The 22,337-nt window shown below is 42.6% G+C and overlaps 1 protein-coding gene across 23 annotated transcripts in view; it reads left to right on the forward strand.

Annotated features, from left to right (window-relative positions):
- MAP2 (microtubule associated protein 2) overlaps window positions 1–22,337 on the forward strand; it is a 341,589-nt gene that overhangs the window by 131,454 nt on the left and 187,798 nt on the right. For 22 of the 23 annotated variants that reach the window (XM_073306664.1, XM_073306661.1, XM_073306670.1 and 19 more), the window contains one exon: window positions 14,813–14,892. The gene's annotated coding sequence lies outside the window, so the exon portion shown is untranslated. Of the gene's footprint in view, window positions 1–14,103; window positions 14,518–14,812; window positions 14,893–22,337 lie in introns of those variants that run through there. The other variant, XM_073306663.1, reaches the window with a different exon arrangement.

Below are 22,337 nucleotides of genomic sequence, written 5' to 3' on the forward strand. Positions count from 1 at the left end.
AGTATATATCTAACCCTAGGATATAATTTTCAGCTGAGGTTTGATTACTGAAGGCCAAGTACTGTTTTCACTTTTGTGTCCACCTCTTTCCACAGCTGGCTGATGGTGAACAGCCCCATACTATATGTACCAGAGTTCCTTTTTCTTTATTACAGCACTAACAAACATCAGAGGACAAGGCCCCATTTTTCACCACCTCTGTGGTGTCCAGTATATTTTGAATAGAATATTCTGTTGTATCAGGTGTAGCCTGAGGTCCTCAGGAGCATTTTTAAAATTCCCTCCTCCACTGTGCCCCTGAGGCTCTTTCAAGGGCTATGATAATTCCCCAGGCCATGTTTTCGCAAAGAACTCCAGACCTGTGGCGTTCCTCTTCATTAGTAAAGCACACATAGTGGACATGGGCCTGCGGAGCTTATGAACCATTTCCAAGGTTCCCAGTAGCTCTGGGGCCTCTGGCAGCCTTAGGACATCTGGATCAAATTGGTACAGTTGCCATTCTGCTGAGCGTGGTAGGTCATATCACTGCTTTAGCATTTAGAAAAGAGACAAAGCTATTATCCTTGACTAACTGGAAAATATATATTGCTAGTTCTTCCAAATTATAGGTGCCCCCCCTCTCAGTTTCTAAGGTTAGGTTGGCCCAGATAGGTGATTTATGCATGACAGTGAGGATGAAACTGATATCTCTTAGCTAGGATAGCTCTGGCCCTTCATGTAATTTTGCAAGTTTGTGATTCCCCCCTCCCCCGCCCCCCTCCGCAACAGCCCTTGGCTATAAGGAGCTGGCATTTTTAAAGTGATAGTTGTGGGCATTGACCAGGCCCCCACAGACTAATAATGTTATTACATTTTTTAAAATAAGATGGAGGGATGTATACAAGTAAGTCACTTAGAATATAGAGCTGTGTAGGCATAATATTCATTTTTATTACATTAATCCTCACCCCTCTCTCCCCAGGCTCATGAAGAGAGGATGCCACCTATTAGTATCTCTAGTTTTTTGAGAGAGTACAGGATCTAAATTTATCTTCACTAGTTTCTTAATCTTTCTTGGTAACTTTATACTTAAGTACTTCCTTGCATCAGTTTGCACATGGAAATTCCTTTGAGGAAAAACCCCACTACATGACAACCCAGGAGATTTCCAACGGGTTTGATTTTTCCCAATTTATTTTGGAACAAGATATTGCTCTGAATCTTTGAATTAGCTACAGGAGGGCTGGAATAGTGGTTTCTGGTTTGGCTATATACACTAATTACAGATAACATTAATTTATATTCCATGGAACCAAGTTGTATGCCTCAGACACCCGGAGAAGCCCATGCAGCTCTTTCTGGAGGCTCAAGAGACAAATCAAAAAGTAGTAGAGTAAGCGGGCACCCTTGCCTAGTACCAGAAGAGGCTGAAGGAATCCAAGGTCATAAGAACATAAAAACTGCCATGCTGGGCAGGGCTTTGAAGCGGAGCCCAGAGCTGGAGCGTGGAGCAGCTCTGGAGTAGTGGAGCTGCAGGTTTTTGCCTGGAGCTGGAGCGGAGTCGGAGCACAGCTCCAAAGCCCTGATGCTGGTCAGACCACAGGTCTGTCTAGCCCAGTATCATGTCTCCAACAGTGGCTAGTACCAAAGCTTCAGGGTAAGTGTACAGAGCAGGGCAATTTTGGGGAGATCCATCCCTGTCTTGCCCACCCAGCTTTTTTGAACCCAGTTATACTTTTGACCTTCACAACATCCAACGGCAACGAGTTCCATAAGTTAATTGTGTGTTGTGTGAAAAGTATTTCCTCTTGTTTGTATTAAACCTGCTGTCTTATTAATTTCATCAGGTGACCCTGGTTTTTGTATTGTGGGAAAGGGTAAATAATACTTCCCTATTCACTTAGTCACATCATTGGTTAGGATGCAAGGAGCTGGGTGAGAATATAACATTTGGATCCAGGAACTATTTCCTTCTCCAAATCCCAATTTTTAAAGGGTATCAAACTATACCTCCAGCCCATGCTTTCAAAATTTAAGGCTAATATGGCTTGTAGTTTGGGGGCATCATCTTTCACTGCCAGAATATCAATAAGTTGTTGAAGGTTATCAGAGCTATGATGGCCTCTGATTAACCCAACTTGATTTGGGTGTGTGATAGAACCCAAATCCTTCTCCAGTCTCATTGCCAGAACTTTGGTCAATATGTTGACAATACTATAAATAAGTGAAAATGGTCTGCAACTGGAACCTAGTGTGGCATCTCTTCCTGGTTTAGGAATAACTTATATTAGGGCTTCCTTCTCTGTGGGGTGACTTACTAAATATTTTAAGTATCCTGTGAGAGAGGAGGAGAAGTGTCTATGGAATTTGGCAGGGAAGCCATGTGGCCTGGAGGTTGACTCTATATTCCTATTCTTAAACACCTCAATTAACTCATCCTCTGTAGGGGGCATGGCCAGGTTTCGATGCTGGGTTGCAGTAATGTAATATTTGTGAAAAGCTGATCTAAAGCATCTTTGGAGGAGTTATGTTCAATTTGTACAGATCTTTATAGGCATTAAAAATCGTTATTAATACTTTAAGATGATCAACTTAATTTACCATGTTTATCATGGCTGGACGAGATTCTACATGCAGAGGTCTTTTGTCTTAGGTGGTATGCCAGCAACTTGCCAGCTTTTTCTCCCAATTCCCAGAAGTTCTGCCTGAGCTGAAATATGGCAAATTCAGCATGCACCGAGTGCAGCTTATTGAGTTCATATCCACAGTTAACCAGAGAGTGCAGAAAATCTGGAGATGGAGCTCTGACATAAGACAAATCTCAAGGGGTGTCATTTTCTCCACATAATCTCCTCTTGGCGGATGCAAAATTGTAATTCTACCCCTCAACTAGGCCTTGAGTGTCTCCCACAAAAACCTGCGAGATGATGTTGAGGGTTCATTTGTTTCAAGGAACAGCCCAAATTATTTTTCAACTAAAATTCTGAAAGGGGGAAATCTGATAAGTGAAGAATTAAATCGCCATCTGCATGGCTATTTCTTATCTTGATCTCTTGCTATTTGAAGAGTTACAGAGGGAAACTCAGAGACAGAAATTGTGTTTAATGGAGGAGTCAGTTGCAGAATTAGCCAAGACTTTGGAGATCAAAAAGAAATCTATATGGGAATAGGACCTACGTTCCGGAGAAGAATATGACGAATCATAGAATATCAGGGTTGGAAGGGACCTCAGAAGGTCATCTAGTCCAACCCCCTGCTCAAAGCAGGACCAATCCCCAATTAAATCATCCCAACCAGGGCTTTGTCAAGCCTGACCTTAAAACTTCTAAGGAAGGAGATTCTACCACCTCCCTAAGTAACGCATTCCAGTGTTTCACCACCCTCCTAGTGAACAAGTTTTTCCTAATATCCAACCTAAACCTCCCCCACTGCAACTTGAGACCATTACTCCTTGTCCTGTCCTCTTCTACCACTGAGAACAGTCTAGAAGCATCCTCTCTGGAACCACCTCTCAGGTAGTTGAAAGCAGCTATCAAATCCCCCCTCATTCTTCTCTTCCGCAGACTAAACAATCCCAGTTCCCTCAGCCTCTCCTCATAACTCATGTGTTCCAGACCCCTAATCATTTTTGTTGCCCTTCTCTGGACTCTCTCCAATTTCTCCACATCCTTCTTGTTGTGTGGGGCCCAAAACTGGACACAGTACTCCAGATGAGGCCTCACCAATGTCGAATAGAGGGGAACGATCACGTCCCTCGATCTGCTGGCTATGCCCCTACTTATACATCCCAAAATGCCATTGGCCTTCTTGGCAACAAGGGCACACTGTTGACTCATATCCAGCTTCTCGTCCACTGTCACCCCTAGGTCCTTTTCTGCAGAACTGCTGCCTAGCCATTGGGTCCCTAGTCTGTAGCTGTGCATTGGGTTCTTCCGTCCCAAGTGCAGGACCCTGCACTTATCCTTATTGAACCTCATCAGATTTCTTTTGGCCCAATCCTCCAATTTGTCTAGGTCCCTCTATATCCTATCCCTGCCCTCCAGCGTATCTACCACTCCTCCCAGTTTAGTATCATCCACAAATTTGCTGAGAGTGCAATCCACACCATCCTCCAGATCATTTATGAAGATATTGAACAAAACCGGTCCCAGAACGGACCCCTGGGGCACTCCACTTGACACCGGCTGCCAACTAGACATGGAGCCATTGATCACTACCCGTTGAGCCCGACAATCTAGCCAACTTTCTACCCACCTTATAGTTCATTCATCCAGCCCATACTTCTTTAACTTGCTGACAAGAATACTGTGGTAGACCGTGTCAAAAGCTTTGCTAAAGTCAAGAAACAATACATCCACTGCTTTCCCTTCATCCACAGAACCAGTAATCTCATCATAGAAGGTGATTAGATTTGTCAGGCATGACCTTCCCTTGGTGAATCCATGCTGACTGTTCCTGATCACTTTCCTCTTATGTAAGTGCTTCAGGTTTGATTCTTTGAGGACCTGCTCCATGATTTTTCCGGGGACTGAGGTGAGGCTGACTGGCCTGTAGTTCCCAGGATCCTCCTCCTTCCCTTTTTTAAAGATGGGCACTACATTAGCCTTTTTCCAGTCATCCAGGACTTCCCCCGTTCGCCACGAGTTTTCAAAGATAATGGCCAATCGCTCTGCAATCACAGCCGCCAATTTGTTTATCACTCTCGGATGCAACTCGTCCGGCCCCATGGACTTGTGCACGTCTGGCTTTTCTAAATAGTCCCAACCACCTCTTTCTCCACAGAGGGCCATCCCTACTCATTGGTGATGAAATGTTTATCACTTGCTGTATTCCATCCCATCCCCCCCATACAGAAGCCCGTGAGGATGGGGAGTCTACGGATGAAATGTTTGACATTTATTCCCCAGATAGCTGATTCTCTTGCCACTTGCCAGACTTCTAGGGAATACTGAGGAGAGAGCTCTGGGGAAAGAAGAGCACAAAAGGGCAAGTTAAAGCAAAAACATAAAAACACATAACATACATATAACAACTTAACTTATTACCAAGCATGGTACATCACATTGAAAAGGCAACAATAATCAAACACCTAACACTAGAAATAAAAGTAAACCAATCAAAAGTGCAGGATGGGATGGGCTGGGGAGACACTATCCATGCTGGGAGCTCCACCAATAGCCATTATTTTAATTAGTTATTAATTATTTATTTTATTGGGCATCTTATTTTTCCCATACCACAAAGTAGTAACTCCATTGTAAGGGGAAAGGGAGCCCACACTCCACAAATGTAACATTTTTTTAACCAGATATGTCAAGGATATGCCTGTGTATTGTCTCCTAACTTGTAATCTTTTTAGTTTGCCTAACCCAACACCAGAGTGTTGGTAATACATCTTGAGTGGGACATTGTGTATTGTGGGGATTACCTTCCCACAGCCCCTCCTGTTTACAACCAAACATTGTTTTCTTTCCCCATGTTAAACAAACATATAGGTAAGAAGGGAGAAACCAAATTGCAAATGACTGCACCAAAGAACACAACAAACAATCCAGTTGAAGAAGTGACTCTTCTACATTAATTTCATAGTTGGTGTTCATGAGCTCAGGGTTTGAGCTTATAGAATGTGCTAGGGTGGGGGAAGTTGAATGGAGTTTGGGCAAAAAGAGGAAAGACTGGGGAAGTAGGGAGAGCAGGGTGGATGTGGAAGGCAGGAGACATGGGATAAAGGGAGGAAGTTGGAGGGGATAGGGGAAGATAGAAATCACTGTCCATATAGCGCCGCAACCTGCATTTGTCTTCTCCTCTACTCCATCGATCCATGGGGGTATAACTATATTGTTCAGCTCCTGTGCAGCTTTCTGTGATGTCTTGCAGGGAGGAGAGCCGCCTCTCACACTTCCAGCACAGGGGAGGTCTAGCTGCTGAGCTTTGAGGCCCCCTAGCAGCAAGGTGTGGTGGCACAACAGGGTCTTCCGCTGGCACCGGTTTTTAAAAGTGGAACTGGAACCCGCACATTTCTACGGAGCCATGGGGAGCTGCACTGCCCCAGTGATCTCTCTTTGGTGTGCATCGGTGCTAGGCTAACACACAGGCTTCATGTAGGCTTCATGTTCACAAACATATGGTTCATGTTGGTCCGTCCAGTTAGGGGTAATGTCCAATGTTTCATTAATTCCCCAGCACAAATACTGGAGCAAAGGCACTTAATATTTAAATAAATCCTTTCCACAGTCAGTGCACTCCCGTGAGATCAATTTGGGATGCGGTGTTCCTTAATTCCCCTGCTGGGGCACTTCACATTCAACAAGAAGAGATATGTATGTCCCAAAAGTTAATCAAGTATAAGCTTAGAGCAGAAACGATAAACCAAGTAAGCAGGTTAGTCACAGTAATTGGATAAGTTCAGTGCAGGTAAGGCAGACATAACAACTGGGAAGTAAACTTGGTGTAAAACAGAACAGGTGCTCAGTTCACTTCAGGCTGTCTAAAAAACATTCTGCTTCTTGTGGCTTTGGGATCAGATGAACTCCCTCACCAAACACTGACATGAAATTGAGCTGAACCCTCCCTGCGTGGCAAGTTCCCTTGCTCTTCTAAAGGCTGATCTCTGTGCAACCACTTTTTTTCCCCCATAAATCTTGAAAAATGATTATCTTGTTTTGGGATGTCCCTCCCACCCCATGAGCTAGTTGCACTATTGTTTCTTTTACAGTAAATCTGATCAATTTGACAATCAGGTTTGGTATTTGAGCCTGGCTTAGAAACCTGCGTGTTCTCTAACTAGCTGAGCATTTCTGAAAGGAGCTTGGGTTCTAGGGGCTTCCCTTTCTCTGCTCTTTCAGGTACTCCTATAATTCTCACATTATTATGGTGAGACCTTCCCCAAAGGTCTGCCACTTCAGATTTAAGAGAAGATAAATCTGTGAGGCTTCTCTGCACCTGAGCAGAGAGCCCTTGTACCTGATCTTCCACTGCTGACATTCTCCTTTCTGCTTCATTCACCTGTTTTGTCAACGCTTATGGAAAGGAGTTCATCGAGGTAAGATTTGTTGTGTTGTGGCTGTTGTGGACATGATATCTATGACTGCAGCAACTATTGCCAGCAAGGCCATCATAGACATTGTGTCCTCAGCAGGAGCCGTCCTGTTCAGAGGATGGAGGACCTCCATTCTCCTTGTTAGTTGTTTACTTGCAGAGTTCTCAGTAGACATATCCGTGCCTGCTGACATTCCAGAGATTTTCTGGTACCTCTTCCTTTGTTGGAAGGGACGGGAGGGTCAGTCAGAGCCCTGGACTGTGGATGGAAATTGAGATTAGCGAATGGTTCTGGAGCCCTGGCGTCCTAAAATGAACCAGTTAAAGTAGAAGAAGGAAACGTTATGATTTATCTTTACACTTAGTAGGGTACTAACATTGCTGGCATGCTCATTTTTGAAAGGGAGGATTGAGACCCATGGAGAAAGAGAAGCAGGCAGCTTGGTCCATCAAATAGGGCACTGTATTAAGTCAGGAGGCCAGGACCCCAATTCAGCAAAATACCTGAGCATCTACATGACATTAAGGACCTGAGCAGACCCACTGAAGCTGATGGGACTATTCAGGTTCTTAAAGTTAGAAATGTGCTTCTCTATCTTATTGAGTCGGGGCCCGGGTTCTGTTCACATCTATAACTCTGACTGGTGAGTGACTTTTGCCTGGTTATTTCTCCTTTCTTTGCTGCAGTTTCCCCACTAAATAGTAGTGATACTTTTTTATTTCAGAGTTGCTAAACTGCAGGCTTCCCTTCTTACATGGCCCAGTTAATGAGAATTCTTGCAGATGTTTCTACTTGACTGCCTATGTTACATTAAAGTTTGCTAAGTGAGAAATTGTTCAAACTAATTCAAGTAGATGTTGCTACATGTTATTTCGATTTCTTTTGCTGGTTTACTTGGTCTCACTGTCAAGTAAGTCACAAGTTATCTGAACGACCACTTGTTTTTAATCTCTTGAGTGAGTGGGTGGATATAGAAGAAAATGCTTAGCTACCCAGGGAAGATACTGAGTCTTAAGAAGGCATAATTTTAAAGGGGGAGAACTTTGTATCTCGTATTCTCAACTGCTGAGCAAAGGTTGCCAGCTTAAACTGGTTTATTGGCATAATGCAGTTCAAGATCAAATGCCACGAGAAGCTTGCAATATGATCTCCAGTTCAGGAAAATCATCCTGCCCTTCAACATGTGCTAAGTCCTGTAATGCCCATTAAGTAAATGGAACTTAAGTACATGCTTGTAGTTAAGCATGTGCTTAAGTGCTGATCTGAATAGGGTTAGATTTAAAGTATATGTCTATATGTTGTCATGATCCCGGGGATGGAGCAGAATAGATAACGTGTATATTTTGCATTGGACTTCTTGATCTGTGTTCATTTAAGGTCAAGTGAGCTCAAGTATTAGTTTTTAATTGTTTGTCATGTGAAATCTGATTTAACCAAATGATTCATGCTTTTAAAAGATATTTTATTTATAAATTTGAGATAGAATAACAACAAGCTAGAGCTCTCAGGATGAGGCATGACAAGACAATTAATAAAACATCATTAGGTTACACAGTAAATGAAAGTACAAACTGAACTGACATTTAAGGAAACAATTTCACAATAATCTTTTATATCTTACTGCAAACTCACTTCTGTCTTGATTCTTCCTCTAATAAAAGGATTGGGGAGAGAAATGGCCTGGAAAAATAAATATATTTGTCTGATAGCTTCAAAGGATTCCATGTGGCATCAGTCACACTGTGAGAAGCATTTTTGGGAGAGTTTGAATGTTTTAAATCTTTATTATTGACTTCAGCAATAAAGATGAAACAGGAAAAAAATGGAAATCAGAGATAGATTTAAGAAATACCTAGAAAGTTGTTATTTCATTAATGAGGGTCAGCTTGGATTCACAAAAGGGAGCTCATACCTGAATCATCTGTCTGACAGTTTAAAAAGAAGTAACCAACTAAGATGACAAGGAGCAAAGAGTGGACATAGTTTACCTAGATTTTCAGATCCCTTGTAATAATACTGTGCTCAACTAATGATGAATCTCTGAGGTCTGCAGATATTCTATTGGGGGAATAGAGAACCGGCTTAGATCGCCAAGGCCAAAGGTCCATGTGCTGGGAGGCACTGTGAAATGGAGATGGGCAACTGGTGGAGTGCCACCAGGATGAATAATGGTACGGATGTTTTTTTCATTTTGTCAATAGCTTGTGAGAAAGAGCATGTAAGTACCAGCAAGATAACAAAATTTGCTGAGGATACAGAACTGGAGGGGCAACCAGTATAAAGGAAATGGACAACACAAGTCAGAAGGCCCGGGATAGACTGGCAGCGTGAAATGGGCAGATAGGTTGTCTGTGCATCAATTCACTGTAAAAGAAATTAAAGTAGGAGGCTAGGGACAAAACCAGGGCGTCTTTCAATCCTGAAATTTTCCACAATGAGTTTTTAATCTTCTGCTCTTTAGTACCTGCAGTAGCTGGTAACTCAGGCTGCAGTTTTTCCCAGCTCCCCATCTCCCATCACTGCTTTATTTTTATTTTATCTGAATTGTACCAGTAACCATGGAGATACTTAGTGATGCTGACTCTTGCCTCAACCTTCCTCATTGCAGAGCCCCTTTGAAAGGTTTTGCAGACACAGTACTGTGCATACGTATGCCTCTCGGAATTAATTCATTTCCTTCAATTTAGTTTCCTCCTCCTAAAGGAAAGAGAGAGAATCCCAGAACTTCTCCCAAACTGGCCCCCGCACAGGGCACTGTAAAATGGGCATATTCTGATGTTTCTTACTATGGCAGAGAAACTGGCAGTGATGGGATTCCAGCTGTGCCCTGAAGCTTTGGGGCTGAAACAACAGCCCCTGCAGCCATCCTTCCATTAGTGCTTAAAATGATCAACCAAAAAGGTGTGAAAACAAAATAGTCAGGCCTGTTGGGGGCTGTTTTTACCACCAAGGTACAAATTCTGTTCACAAGGCATCTTTCTTTTAACTTACAGTCGAGATCATATTAGATGCCACTACAGGCACCACATAAAATGTTAACCAAATTCACACACAGAAAAACCTTTGCTAAGGTTAAGGGATGGGTGCAGGCCGACGGCAGTAATTTGCATGGCAGGATGGTCTTGTGGTAATTGTACCAGACTGGGATTCAGGAAATGTGAGTGCAATTCCTGAGTCTGCCACTGACTTCCTGTGTGGCCTTGGGTAAGTCATTTATTGTTCTTTGCCTCTAGTCCCAGTCTCTACAATGAGGGAAATAATCCAGTGGGACCCTGAGCTCAGCTGGGGCTTCTAGCTGCTACTGTAATGGAAATAATAAAAAAATTAGCTAATTTTAAAAAAGAAGCTTATCATGGTACATGTCGCTTATTGCTGGTCTGGCACCTCCTCCTGGTTACTCTGGGGATTAGCTTGAGGCTGAAGCCCTCCCACCCATGGTTTGCACACCATCACTCTGTCACTGTTGTCTGCCTGAAGCCCCTCTCACAGCCTCAGGGACCACAGCATCCTCCTTGTGTCTTAACCGCATCACCATCCATATATCCCCCTTCCAGGGGTAAGTGTCTCAGTCCAATAATCATGCCACTGCCCCAGTACTGAGTGTGGGGGGGACCTGGGCCTGCTACTGTGGGTCCCAGCCCAGGGACCCTGTGGATAGCAGCCTCGTGTTGCAACTCCTTAACTTCTCACCATGCTGCCATGTCTCCCTGGCCCACTTCCCCACGTCCCCTTCTTTACCCTTGCCTCAGGGCATGCAACTGCCCAGTGCCAGCAGCCAGCCAGCCAAGAGCTCCCTCTTGCTCCCCAGTCTTTGCCAGCCATTGCTCTGTCCAAGGTGCTGCAGGTCTCTCCACCTACTAGAAACATAGTCCTCACCCCTTGAGCTTCCAACAGCAAATGACCCGGCCCTGCCCTGCAGCTCCTCTTATCTGAGCCTGCTGGGCCCGGATTGGTTGCTCCTTGCAATTCCTCCTGGATTGGCTGCGCTGGAGTGGGTCACTCAGAGGACTCCTCTCCCCTGCTCCCTGCTGAGGTTAAGCCTTTACACGCCGGTGTGGGGCAGATGCCCCATCACAAAGCTAAAACCCCCGAAAATGCAGCGTTAAGTCTTCCCTGAACAAACAAGGCATGCAGACTATCTTTCTTGCCCCTATATGTGGTATGTCTACATAGCAGCTGGGAGGGTGCAGGGGTAGACAGACACAAACCCTGCTTGAGCTAGTGCGCTGAAAATAGCAATGTGGCATGGGTGTTGGGGGCTAGCCACCTGAGTGCATCGGGGCAGGTCAGGCAGGATTGTACTCAGGTGCCGCAGCCACGTATGGTAGCATGCTCTCTTGAGCAGAGTTAGCATGCTTCTTTCTGCCTGTGCTTGGAAGCACCCTCCCAGATGCTGTGTCAACGTACCCGAAGATTCTCGCTTCCCATTTTTCCTTCTTTATGGGTAGGGTATAGAAAACGTGTATGACAGAGCACCAGTTTTATGATTTGCTTCACAAATACGCATCCCCAATGCTAAGTATGACGATTTGTCTCCATGCTAACCTTTGCTCATCTCATTTAAGTGCTCTAATTTCATTATCCTGGGATGTGAGGATCATCTATGGAGACAAGCTAGCTTTATGGCTAATGACATTTGGAGAACTGGTGCATATATGCATCACAGGGCTCGATCCTGGAAGGACATAAGCATCCCCTGTGAGATGCTGAATGCCCTCAGCATCTGGCTGGATCAGGTCCAGAGTGACTGTGGATGTTGTCTGTCTGGTCAGGAATTTGTGAAATTCTTGCATATGTGCATCGTATGACCATAAGGAAAGCTGGAAGGGAGCACACCCACTACATGCTTTATGAGTGAGGCACTCTGGTTTTTGTGAAGACTGATTAAATGCATCTGTTTGCTATGGTCAGAGTCAATGGTTTGATTTTTCTCAGGACATCATTTCCTGGGCAGAGTTGAGGTGGTTTGGGTGCCTTGTTTGAGAAGTGCAACCTCAATTCTGCGTTTCCTGGGTGTCAAAAGGGTTGTATTCTGATCTCTAATTTTCTTTAAAGGCAATATACACTCACTGTTGATCTGGGCCTACCAACTTTAACTTCCCATGCACAAAGGTTCATAATTTTTTTTTAATAGTTCTGACCTGAAACTCAGGACCAAAGGAAGCTATAGGCTGCTTGATTTCCTGAGGACTGAAGGAAGGAAGCCTGATGTCACCATGCCTTCTGAAGTTCTAGGATGGGCCCAGAAATAGGGCACTGCCTGGGGAAATACATCGACTCCCACACTGAGCCATATGAGTGAGGCTTCTCAGAGCCATCTGCACTCAGTTCAGTCTTTAGGAGGGTTTTCAGGGGTCCCTGTTATTCTTTCCCCCATGCCTTATGTTTATGGGACCCCGTAAGAGCTTTGGGGGAGTCTGTGGAGGAGCAGATGTTTGGGGGCAATTGGAGGACCATGAGGATACTACTACTAGCCGATGGGGGCTAGGTGGAGGAGCTGGAGAGCAGCTCCGTGCTTCGGGAGAAGGCAGCGAAGGTCTAGACTGGACCTGGCTTCTGCAGATGGTGAACCTCCTGTAGCTGGCAGCTATGAGACTCCCTTTTGATGAGTCACAGGAAGCTTGCTGGGAAGAGAAGTCAGGAGAGTCCTAGTGCTTTCCTTGCTTGCTTTTCTTATGCCCCTGTGCTGCTTCAGGGGTCCCCACCCCCATAACTCCTAGCAAGACACCTGTTCCACCCCATAGCGTCATGCTTGCCATTGGTGCTTGCCAGTTATTTTTACCTGACTGCCTGCTGTGACTCTTGGAGGGCAGGCAGTCAAAAAGACCTCAGGAGGCCCACAGGGAATGGGACTTGGTGAGAAGAGGGGGTTGGGAGGAGGAGGTCAGGCAGGACATTGCCCCCTCTCCCTCTGGACTTCCTGGACTCTATGGTAGGGGAGATCCCTCAGTGAACCTTAGGATGTTTCTCAGCCCTTTTCACAAGCCTCGAGCACCATGCTGGATCCCCCACATCAGCCCTCAAGACTTGGGAGGCTTGTTAGGTCTCCTCACAAATGCTTTTTAGAGGGAAATGGCCTCTGTTCCATTGACCAGACCCCCCCAGAGACAGGGTTACACTGTGGGGGTCTAACTCTGCAAGGAAAAGGGACAACAACTTGCTGTTTAAAATGGTCTTCATCTGCCATTTGACATGTGTAATTGAGCCCTTATCCAGCAGAATGCTTAAGCATGTGTGCCTAACTCTAAATTCATGAGTAGTCCCACTGGCTTCAGTGAGACTACCCATGTGCTTAAAGTCAGGCATGGGCTTAAGTGCTTTGCTGGATCGGGGCCTCAGTTTACCTTAATTTATTTTCAAAAAGAAATTAGACTTCTATCAACTACATTTTAGTCCCGGGCGCTAGATAGCCAGGGGAGTTCAGGCTATTAAGTTTGATCTCTTCTTCTGTCTTTTTTTTTTTTTTTTTTTTTTTTGCTAGGAAGTTGCCCTCCCCTCCTTGAAAACAAGTTTGACAAGTTTTGAAACTCTATTCAACACTTTTTTTCAATATATAGGGTGCCATAATTCAGAAGCACCTAATCTGAGTCTGTTCAAATTCGGCTTTTTAAAAAAATCTACCCTAGCTCCTGATCTAGCACACGCATTTTGAGCCCAATATGTAAACTGTAGGGCAGTGGGGGCAAAATTGGATTTTTGACAGGAGCTTAGTTGCAAGCTGAACCATGGAATATTGGTGACAAATATTGGCAATAAATGTCCCCCATTCACAACATTTGAGCTCTCCTGGGAATTTCTCGTCTTTCTCGGTCACTGGAAATAAGCAAACCTGGGGCTCAAGTAGCCGAGTAAATGAGCTGACAATGAAACACCAAACAGAAAAATAAAGCAGAAATATCAAACCCCTCCCCTTCCATAATGCAGAAAATGAGACCTCCTTTTCAGCATATACAGTACGTAAAACCCGTGTAGGATTTGGACTGGTATAGCAACAGAAATACCGCATGCTGCTGCCTGTGTGTAGTGGGTGCGTGTGTGTGTGTTTGGCAATGGCACAAAGGAAACCCGTTGATGAAATTCATAGGATTAGAGGCCTGATTCCTGGGGACACACTTGGCTGAATGCATTAAAATGCCTGTCAGGCATTTGATACCAGAAACCCCTTGACAAACTGCTTAAGCAGACGCAAATGCAGTACCCTATTGTACGTGAATGATGGCGGAGCTGGCTGCCTTGTCATCCTTCTCGAAAATTCTGTGGCCAGTGAGCTCCCTCTTCCTCTCCCACTCGCCCTCTTTTCCTTTTCGCCACTGCAGGGACTTTTTCTAATTTGCCGTTTTCCTTTTCCCAATGTACACATGGTAGATGCAAGCTGGTGGCTTGCAGACTGCGTCTGTCTGGAGATAGGCAGCGAGCCGATGGATAATAACACTCCGGGAGAATGATTATGCAGCAGTTAGTTAAGGATAGGCTTTTGTGGTATGGCAGCATATGAGCTGGTAATGATTTTCTTTTTTAAAATGTCAGCTTTGTGTGATTTTGGAACATTAAAAGAAAACCACTGTTGTGTTGTAGCATTCCGAATTCAGTCTGCTGGGTATTAAGTGCTGCGTTAGTGTACCTTGGATCAATTCAAGATGTGTATATAGCACATGCTCTAGGTGTATACGTATCTTACATGTATCCATGTTAGTATAACAAAAACAATGTTTTTTTTTTCTCCTGTTAGCTGAAGAAAATACTTCATTTCATCAAAAATAAAATATTATCACTCCTTTTTTTTTTTTTTTTTAGCTTATTTTAACAGATTCTCCAGCCTGTTGTCTCTGACGAGGCGCACTGATTGGGGTCTGCTTATTCCACAGATCAAAAAGGTAAGGCACATTATATTTTAATATATTTATAAACAGATAGGAGTGTGGAGTTAATACTGATACGATCTTCTAGAAACGTATGTGCTTTTTCACTCTGTCATACTGTGCTACGTTACAGCTTTACTTGGGCATTAAATCTGATCTCAGTGCAGACTGTAAAAGTTACTTTTAATATGTACATATAAGCTTAGACTGTTTGATCTGTGGTGACTACCTCATCAGGTCAGTCATTTCAGCCACAGTGGCCACCAAAGGGGTGAATACTAACGGCTGTTTACCTGCTTACATGGATTTGGAACCCCTGTGAAAGCTGTACAAAATCCTCCATCCACATTGAGAGTTAATAGCATTAAAAAGGGGGTCTTTTTAATATGGGTTTTAGTGTAACTGAAAGCTACATCTCATACTAAGAATGGGGTTAAATTCATTGGTTTGCTTTAGCCAGGTAAGATCTATCGCACAACTCAGACCTGGAAGCATAGAGATGGCTTAATACTGGGGGGGGGAATTGCTTTTAACCCCCACCTTGCTGCCAGAAAATACACATGCCTCAATACAGCTTCAGTTTTGGTGCATGGAATTTTAATGTATCTATGGGGCAACACTGGAGGAGCACATTCCCCGTGTTTATTAGATACGTCATTCAGCACAGAAGAGGCTCTTGCTATATGTTGCTACAAAAGCAGCAGAATCTGCTATTTATGAATGTTTTGTTGCTGAAACATAAATGAGAAAATATATATTCTACTTCTCTTTCTTGTTTCTGTTGTTTAATCTTTTGAGACTATCGGCATAGCATAGAGGGCTGCTGGAGAAGTCACTGGAGAAAGGAGCTCTTTTGTAATAGGGCCCTCAGAATGAGGACCTTGCAAACTGTGTGGGATTTTTGAAAGGATCTAAGTGTTTTAGGAACACAAATCACATTGATTTTTCAATGGAACTCATGGTCCTAAGTCACTTGGAAGTTTTTTCAAAACTGCCTGTGTGTCTCCTTTTTCAGTGGAGATAATGTGTGTGATCATCACTCATTAACCCCTTATGTGCCATACTCCTCCCAGTATCTTTCAAGCCAAACCTCCCAATGGGCATCCACTCTGTTGTCATGAGATTGATCAGCCTCCTTTAAGTCTATATGAATGCCTTTCTTTTAAAAAAAAAAACCAGATGTTTTGGAGAACTCCAACAATCAAACAAAATTCAGAAGCACTTTGTTCATTTTGCTTAACTTCTTATATATCTTGTCACAAACCTACAGTAGCCTCCTAGAAGTAATGGGATTTCATTCATGTAATCTTTACACAAAGTTCATTGTCCTTTTAGCTGTTAAGAAACTGGTTATGCCAATATCAGTGCTAATTGAACGACTGAAATAAGAAAGGATCCAAATCTTTGCTCCAAAAAATGAAGCTGAACCAAACCCTGAATCAATGTAGAATTCAGAAAAATTCAACTTCTTTTAAAAATTAAGCCTCTAATCCTACAAATACTTACATACCTGCTTAACCTCTGTGGGATTACTCATGTGCTTAGAGTTAAGCAGGTGTATAAGTGTTTGCAGCGTTAAGGCCCACACTTGCAAAGATGTCTTCATTATCCTATTTCATGGAGTCTTTTGGGGATATCAGAAGCCCCCCAATCTCCCCCCCACGCGCACACACAAAAAAGAAAATTCTGCAGGAAAGGGAGTTCTTGTGGTATTTCCAGCCTGGGTGAAAGCAGGAATAACGGAAACTTTGGGAAAAAGCCCAGTCTCCTGAGATGTCCAGTGCTGTTTCCAGTTGTCAGATATTGGGATGAGTCAGAAAACATGTAAACCCAATGACACTTCTGGATCTTTGCTCTCAGCTAACAGCAACTGCTAACGGGCTTCCCTGTGAATTTTTGTTTAATATTTTCATTTATCATGATGATAATGAAATTGGACTTCCCGTACAATCGAAATTGATTGATAGATGCTATTTCTGAACTAAAACGAGTATGTTTTTCAGGCTGTCATCAGGCCATCTGACATTCTCGATAATTATTTTCTGACCAGAATCTTGCCTGTAATGGATATTTTATATACTATACGTATATACATTCTTCTACATCTCTCCCTGTTCTATAGACCATTATATTTCTTCTGTCTTTAGGGGGATTTCTGCTGTTTTTCAGATTTCCCTCAAAGGAAATGTTTTGTTTTGTTATGCTTTGCATAGATGGCGTTAATAATATTTCCTCCCTGATATTCATTAACATGGGGACTCGTTATGGCCAAAAGGCATGGACCAGCAATGTGTATAAAATTCTTTGATTCATAAAACATATGTTCAACAACTTGTTTTGGGCTAAGCTCAAGTCATTTTTCTCTCCCTCCTCCAACCCTGGTAATTTCACTTCCATGATCCTAGGGCAACAAGCCAAACTGCGGTACCAATCTGAATTCATTAACGCTTTCCAAATGGTGCTTCAAGGACTAATGTTGCTTACTAGTCTTGATGTCAGCATTCAAGGTTTTGCTGCAGTCCTGGAGAATTGTAAAGGAATGTTCTCCACCAGGATAAAAATAAAGAAATAGAAGTGAGGCCATCATTAACGGACCATGTTTGACTTGCATGGTTTTTCACCAATTAGTGAATGGTGAATCAAAATCTCGGATTATGCAATTCCTTTGGCTATAATGCTTTTCCTCTGTTATGGAAATTCTTATTGAAGTGTGCAGCCATTTACCAAACCTTTTGTGATCTCCTGAGCGCAGAAAAACTCAAGTTTCATCTGTTTGTTTATACTTCAGAGAGGAGATGACTTAAAATGAACTATATATATTTTTATACCTCCAATTTATGCAGTTATAATTCATTTTAACCCTGTAGCTGTAGCCAGCTCTTTGGTAATCCTACTGCAAATTGTCCCTTCTATCTACAGAAAAGAAAAGTAAAAGGCTGCTATACTATACATTATGTATGCTGTATCAATTATTATATATTATTTATCCTGTAAATAATCATTTGAAAATAATGTTATAGTCTTAAAACAACAGTTGGGTTGCTTACTGTATTAGATTTGTGCTAGGTTGACAGGAGGCATTTAACTAAAGTTGCAAACCAGTGGATACAGTGGAGAAATGGCAAAAAGAAGGGAGTTTTGTGGAACGATAGGAATAAAGAACAGAAGCCAAAGAGTATAGAGGCAATTACGTGGTAGATTTTTTTGTACGTGGTAGATTACACTTTCTGAACTCTTGGGCATGAAGCCAAAGTTATGTGATATTTTGGCATCGACTTTATTTAAACAGATGACAGTGTGGCCACATTCATTGAAGGCATTGAAAAATACACATTTATCCCTAGTGTAACTATTACTGTGAGTTGCACCAGTGGTGTGTCTGTCTTAATTCCTGAGATGAAATGGACATCTAGGTCTTAATACTGTTTATTAAGAGGTTTATTATAATATAAGCACAATGCAGATTCTTACCGTGCCCCTTTTCGAAAGAATCGACATTGCTGGTAAGCAGGGGTTCTACTTTAGAATTGTTCCAGGAGGAACCTCAATTTTTTATTCAGCTTCCCAGCCAAATTCATTGCACAGTCCACCAGTAGCCGTATTATCTTTTTTTAAATCATGTGAAAAATATCCAAAGCGGATTAAAGCCAAGTCACTCTTCTTTGGGACAGCTGAATGTTGAACATAAGTGTGCAGTTTGGCCATTTCCTTTTATTTTAGTGGCAGTAACATACATAGTTCCCTCTGTGCTGATTTTTTTTTCTTTTTACCTTTCTGTCATAGACATTTATAAGGCCCCGATTGCCTTGGTATGTGAGCACCTCACAATCTTCAATGTAGTTATCAAAACGCCCCTCGGTAGGGCAGTGCTCTTATCCCCATTGTACAGATGGGGAACTGAGGCACAGAGAGGCCAAGGTCACACAGGAAGTTTGTGGCAGAGCAGGGACTTGAACTCTAGCTTTCCAAGATCTTGGTCAGTACCCTAACCACGTCAATCCTCCTGTACTCAGCGGAATCCACCCCCCCACCCCCGTCCTCAAGGCCCTGGGGTGATGGGTGGGATGGACCTGTCATCAGACACAACCCATCAGTGACACTTCCTCAGTAGCTTGGCTACAAAATGCAAAGTGAGACTGGGTCAGAAACTAAACCCAGATCTGTTTGCATAGCATTAGGCGCCATTAACTAGAGGAAGAAAGGTGATTAAGGGACAGGCCTGGTAGACAGGAGACCTGGCTTCAACTGTTGCAGGCTGCTCCTTGTCACTTTTGAAACAACACTTTGTGTCTGTGCCGCACTTTTCTCATCCATAAAAAGTGGGTGGTCGCATTTGTCTGCCTCCACAGGGAGCTGTTTCTGAAGTTCTAAAGTTTGAAAAACACTTTGAGATCCTCTGGCAGAGGGAACAGTGTAAGTACAAAGTTTACTTAAGGAACCTAGATGCCAAAGTAATGGGAGCCTAGATAGTATATTGACCTTAGAAATGGGTGTGCTAGTAGTAATTAATTAATTAATTTATAGCACAAATACGTGAGGCGGACATTTTATTTTCCTAGGAATCTACTGGTTAATGGCTTGGCTTTCGATGTAAATTACATGGTGATCCCACAGTACTGAGTGAGGGTTAAGGTAGACATGATGAATAGATGTGAGTCAGTTCCCCAATCCCATGTTGTACAAGGTATTGCTGCTTACTTACGGGGGTGTCAATCATACTTACATTGGTATGTGGGAGCAGGGAAAGCCAAAAAGAGATTGCACTGGCAGGAACAAGCAAAGAATACTGCTGACTCATCATTTAAAAACCTGTAACATTCTCTGAAAGGCCAGGTATGAAAACTAACCACTTCTGCCTGTCCCTCTGATGATCAGAAGACAGTTTTTTGATTATTTATTGCCAAAAGAAACCTCTAAATAGTTGTGCAGTGCAGCATTTTCAGTGCCATTTTGGTCGTACATTGTTGCAGCACTTGTGAGAAATCATGGGCAATTTATCTTAGTACATTGGGCGACAGTCAACTCTAAATCACAAAAGCATTTTCTGAGTCATCACAGTTCTTGCAAGGAGGTGACTTTCTAGGTGCATGTGATTGTTGAATCAGATTAATTTTTTTTTATACTGGCAGCTTGAAAATATTAAAGCGCTGCTTGATTGGATAAGACAAAAATGAGTCAGATTTAAGGAAGCTACTTACTTCTTACACAATGAAGAAATGTTCAGAACCTACTAGGGGGAAAGGAAAGGAATGTAGGATGAGAGCAAAGATCCTAGGGTTGTATGTTATCCACAGGGTAAAATTTTCATAAGCGCTTAAATTCCATGGATTACGAAGTCACTTACTTTTGAAAATGTTACCTCAGCCTTTGTGCAGAGCTCTGAGGAATATCACTGGGAATTGCATGTACAGAACAAAATGGTTTGATGTGGCCCATAACTACTAAGGAAAACATTGGAGACGACAGTTGGAAAACCAGATCAGCAGTTCATGTAGAGTTAGGGTACTCAATAGTGTTTTACATCATTCTTTCTCTGCTGTCCTCTCCCATGCTAATGGTCGTATTAGACCATTTTGCTCATTCAGAGATGAGCCTTTAGTTAGGGTTCAGAGTCCTTAATCGAGACATGTGGCAAAGCTACTCATTTATCCACCTCTAGTCAGTGTCTTCCATCTCCTAACTTTTTATGATCATTGACATTCTCCAAAATACTGGAATAAAAGAAGGCAGTCTGCAAAAATATCTCTTGGCTTCAATGCTGTTCTCATTAGACTGCAAAAGGAACCTGATTGGGTCCTATATCAGATTTCAGATATTTTAAAATGATTTGCACACCCTTTTTTGTACAAAAGGGTATTCTACTAATAGAACTGTCTTTACACTGGTGACATTACAGTGCAAAAATATATGGCCAGATTCTGCTCTGATGTAAATGAGACTTGCTCCATTGCAGACAACAGAGCTATGCTGCTTCACACCACCTCAGGCTCAGGCCATAGTGTGTGGTTTAGGACCTGGATCTTGCACAGATTTATGCATGTGTTTATCTTTATGCCCCATGAGCTGGCCCATTGACTTTACTGGGACTATTCACAGTGTGTAAAGTTAGGCACGTGTAAAAGTCCTTTTTGCAGAACTAGGGCCTAACATTTTGTTTTGGCAACAAGGAAGCTGTATGTTGACTAATGATCACCTCTCTCTAGCAACTGTATTTTATATTTTTCTATGAATGAGCAAATATAGTAATAGGGTTTTGTTGTAATTTCTATGCTGTTTATTAGCAGAATGGAAAAAAAAGTAATGTTGACCTTATTTTGTTTAAATTGTGGTTTGAAGCCTTTCTTGTCTGGTAGGGTTTTAAAAGTTTGTCAGATATGGAGAGATTTAAGATGGAGCCATGTTGGAGAATGGCCATTAGGGAGAAAAATGGCAGAACTAAAAAGGTTTGAAAAGTTGTTGATGGGCATGTGTGTTAAGGGACAAATTCTGCCCTTGGATTCACTTCACTCAGAGCCATGCTGTCACATCAAGGAATTTGAACTACAAAATATTTCCTGTCCATGTACTATTACCACAGACAAATGGGTAATCGTCTTTGAAAACGGTTATGGTTCTACTTGTGAACGTGTATGAAGACAAAAGCACCTCATCTGTTCTACCTGAAATCAATGGCAATATTCCTTTCACTTCACTAAGAGGAGAACTAAATTATTGGATTATAAATTGTTTAGGGTTGGGCAACGTGATTCAGGATTTGTCTACTCACAAGTCAAACAAGTTGCAAAACTCTGTCAGACCCTCCTTTTTCCATTCAAGAATGGCTTATTTTTATTTAGCTTAAACCTGTTCCTAATCGATTTAACTCTCTATAAGCCAGGTTTATATTGATTTCAGGGGGTCTACGCAACCTTTTGCACTGATTTCACCACTTTGATTTTAAATCGCACCTGTTGTGAAACCATGGCTGCTAAGCATGCAGACATGTCATTACTCACAAGGCCTGACTCTGCAAGATGCTGCATGCCTTGCACCAGGTGTTGCACACCCTCATGTGACTTCATTCACACCCTCATGGTCCTCAGCGGGGGGGCGGGAGGTGGCTAACACCTCTCAGGATCAGGTTTTAGATTCATGCATATTCCCTTCCCTAATAAGCTTACAGTCTCATGGCTTTCTTGTGCTCTCAGGGAAGTTAAAGAGAGTGCTGCCATTGATTTCCTATGGCTGTAATGTAAAGTGCAGTGTAAATTTGTAATGCTAGATATGTGATTTTTATTATTAACAGTAATAAAATGTGTTTAAATTAAGCTGGTTATGGAGACATAATTAGGAATACATGCTGTTAACGTGCATTTGTAGTAGGCAGCTGTTACACTGTATCTTCTGAATATAAGATAAAACACAGAACCGCTGTTACATTATACTGGATTTATTTATTAACATATGTCTAAAAGAGCTTT

Source organism: Lepidochelys kempii, chromosome 11 (assembly GCF_965140265.1).
Source record: "Lepidochelys kempii isolate rLepKem1 chromosome 11, rLepKem1.hap2, whole genome shotgun sequence".
Lineage (NCBI taxonomy): Eukaryota > Metazoa > Chordata > Testudines > Cheloniidae > Lepidochelys > Lepidochelys kempii.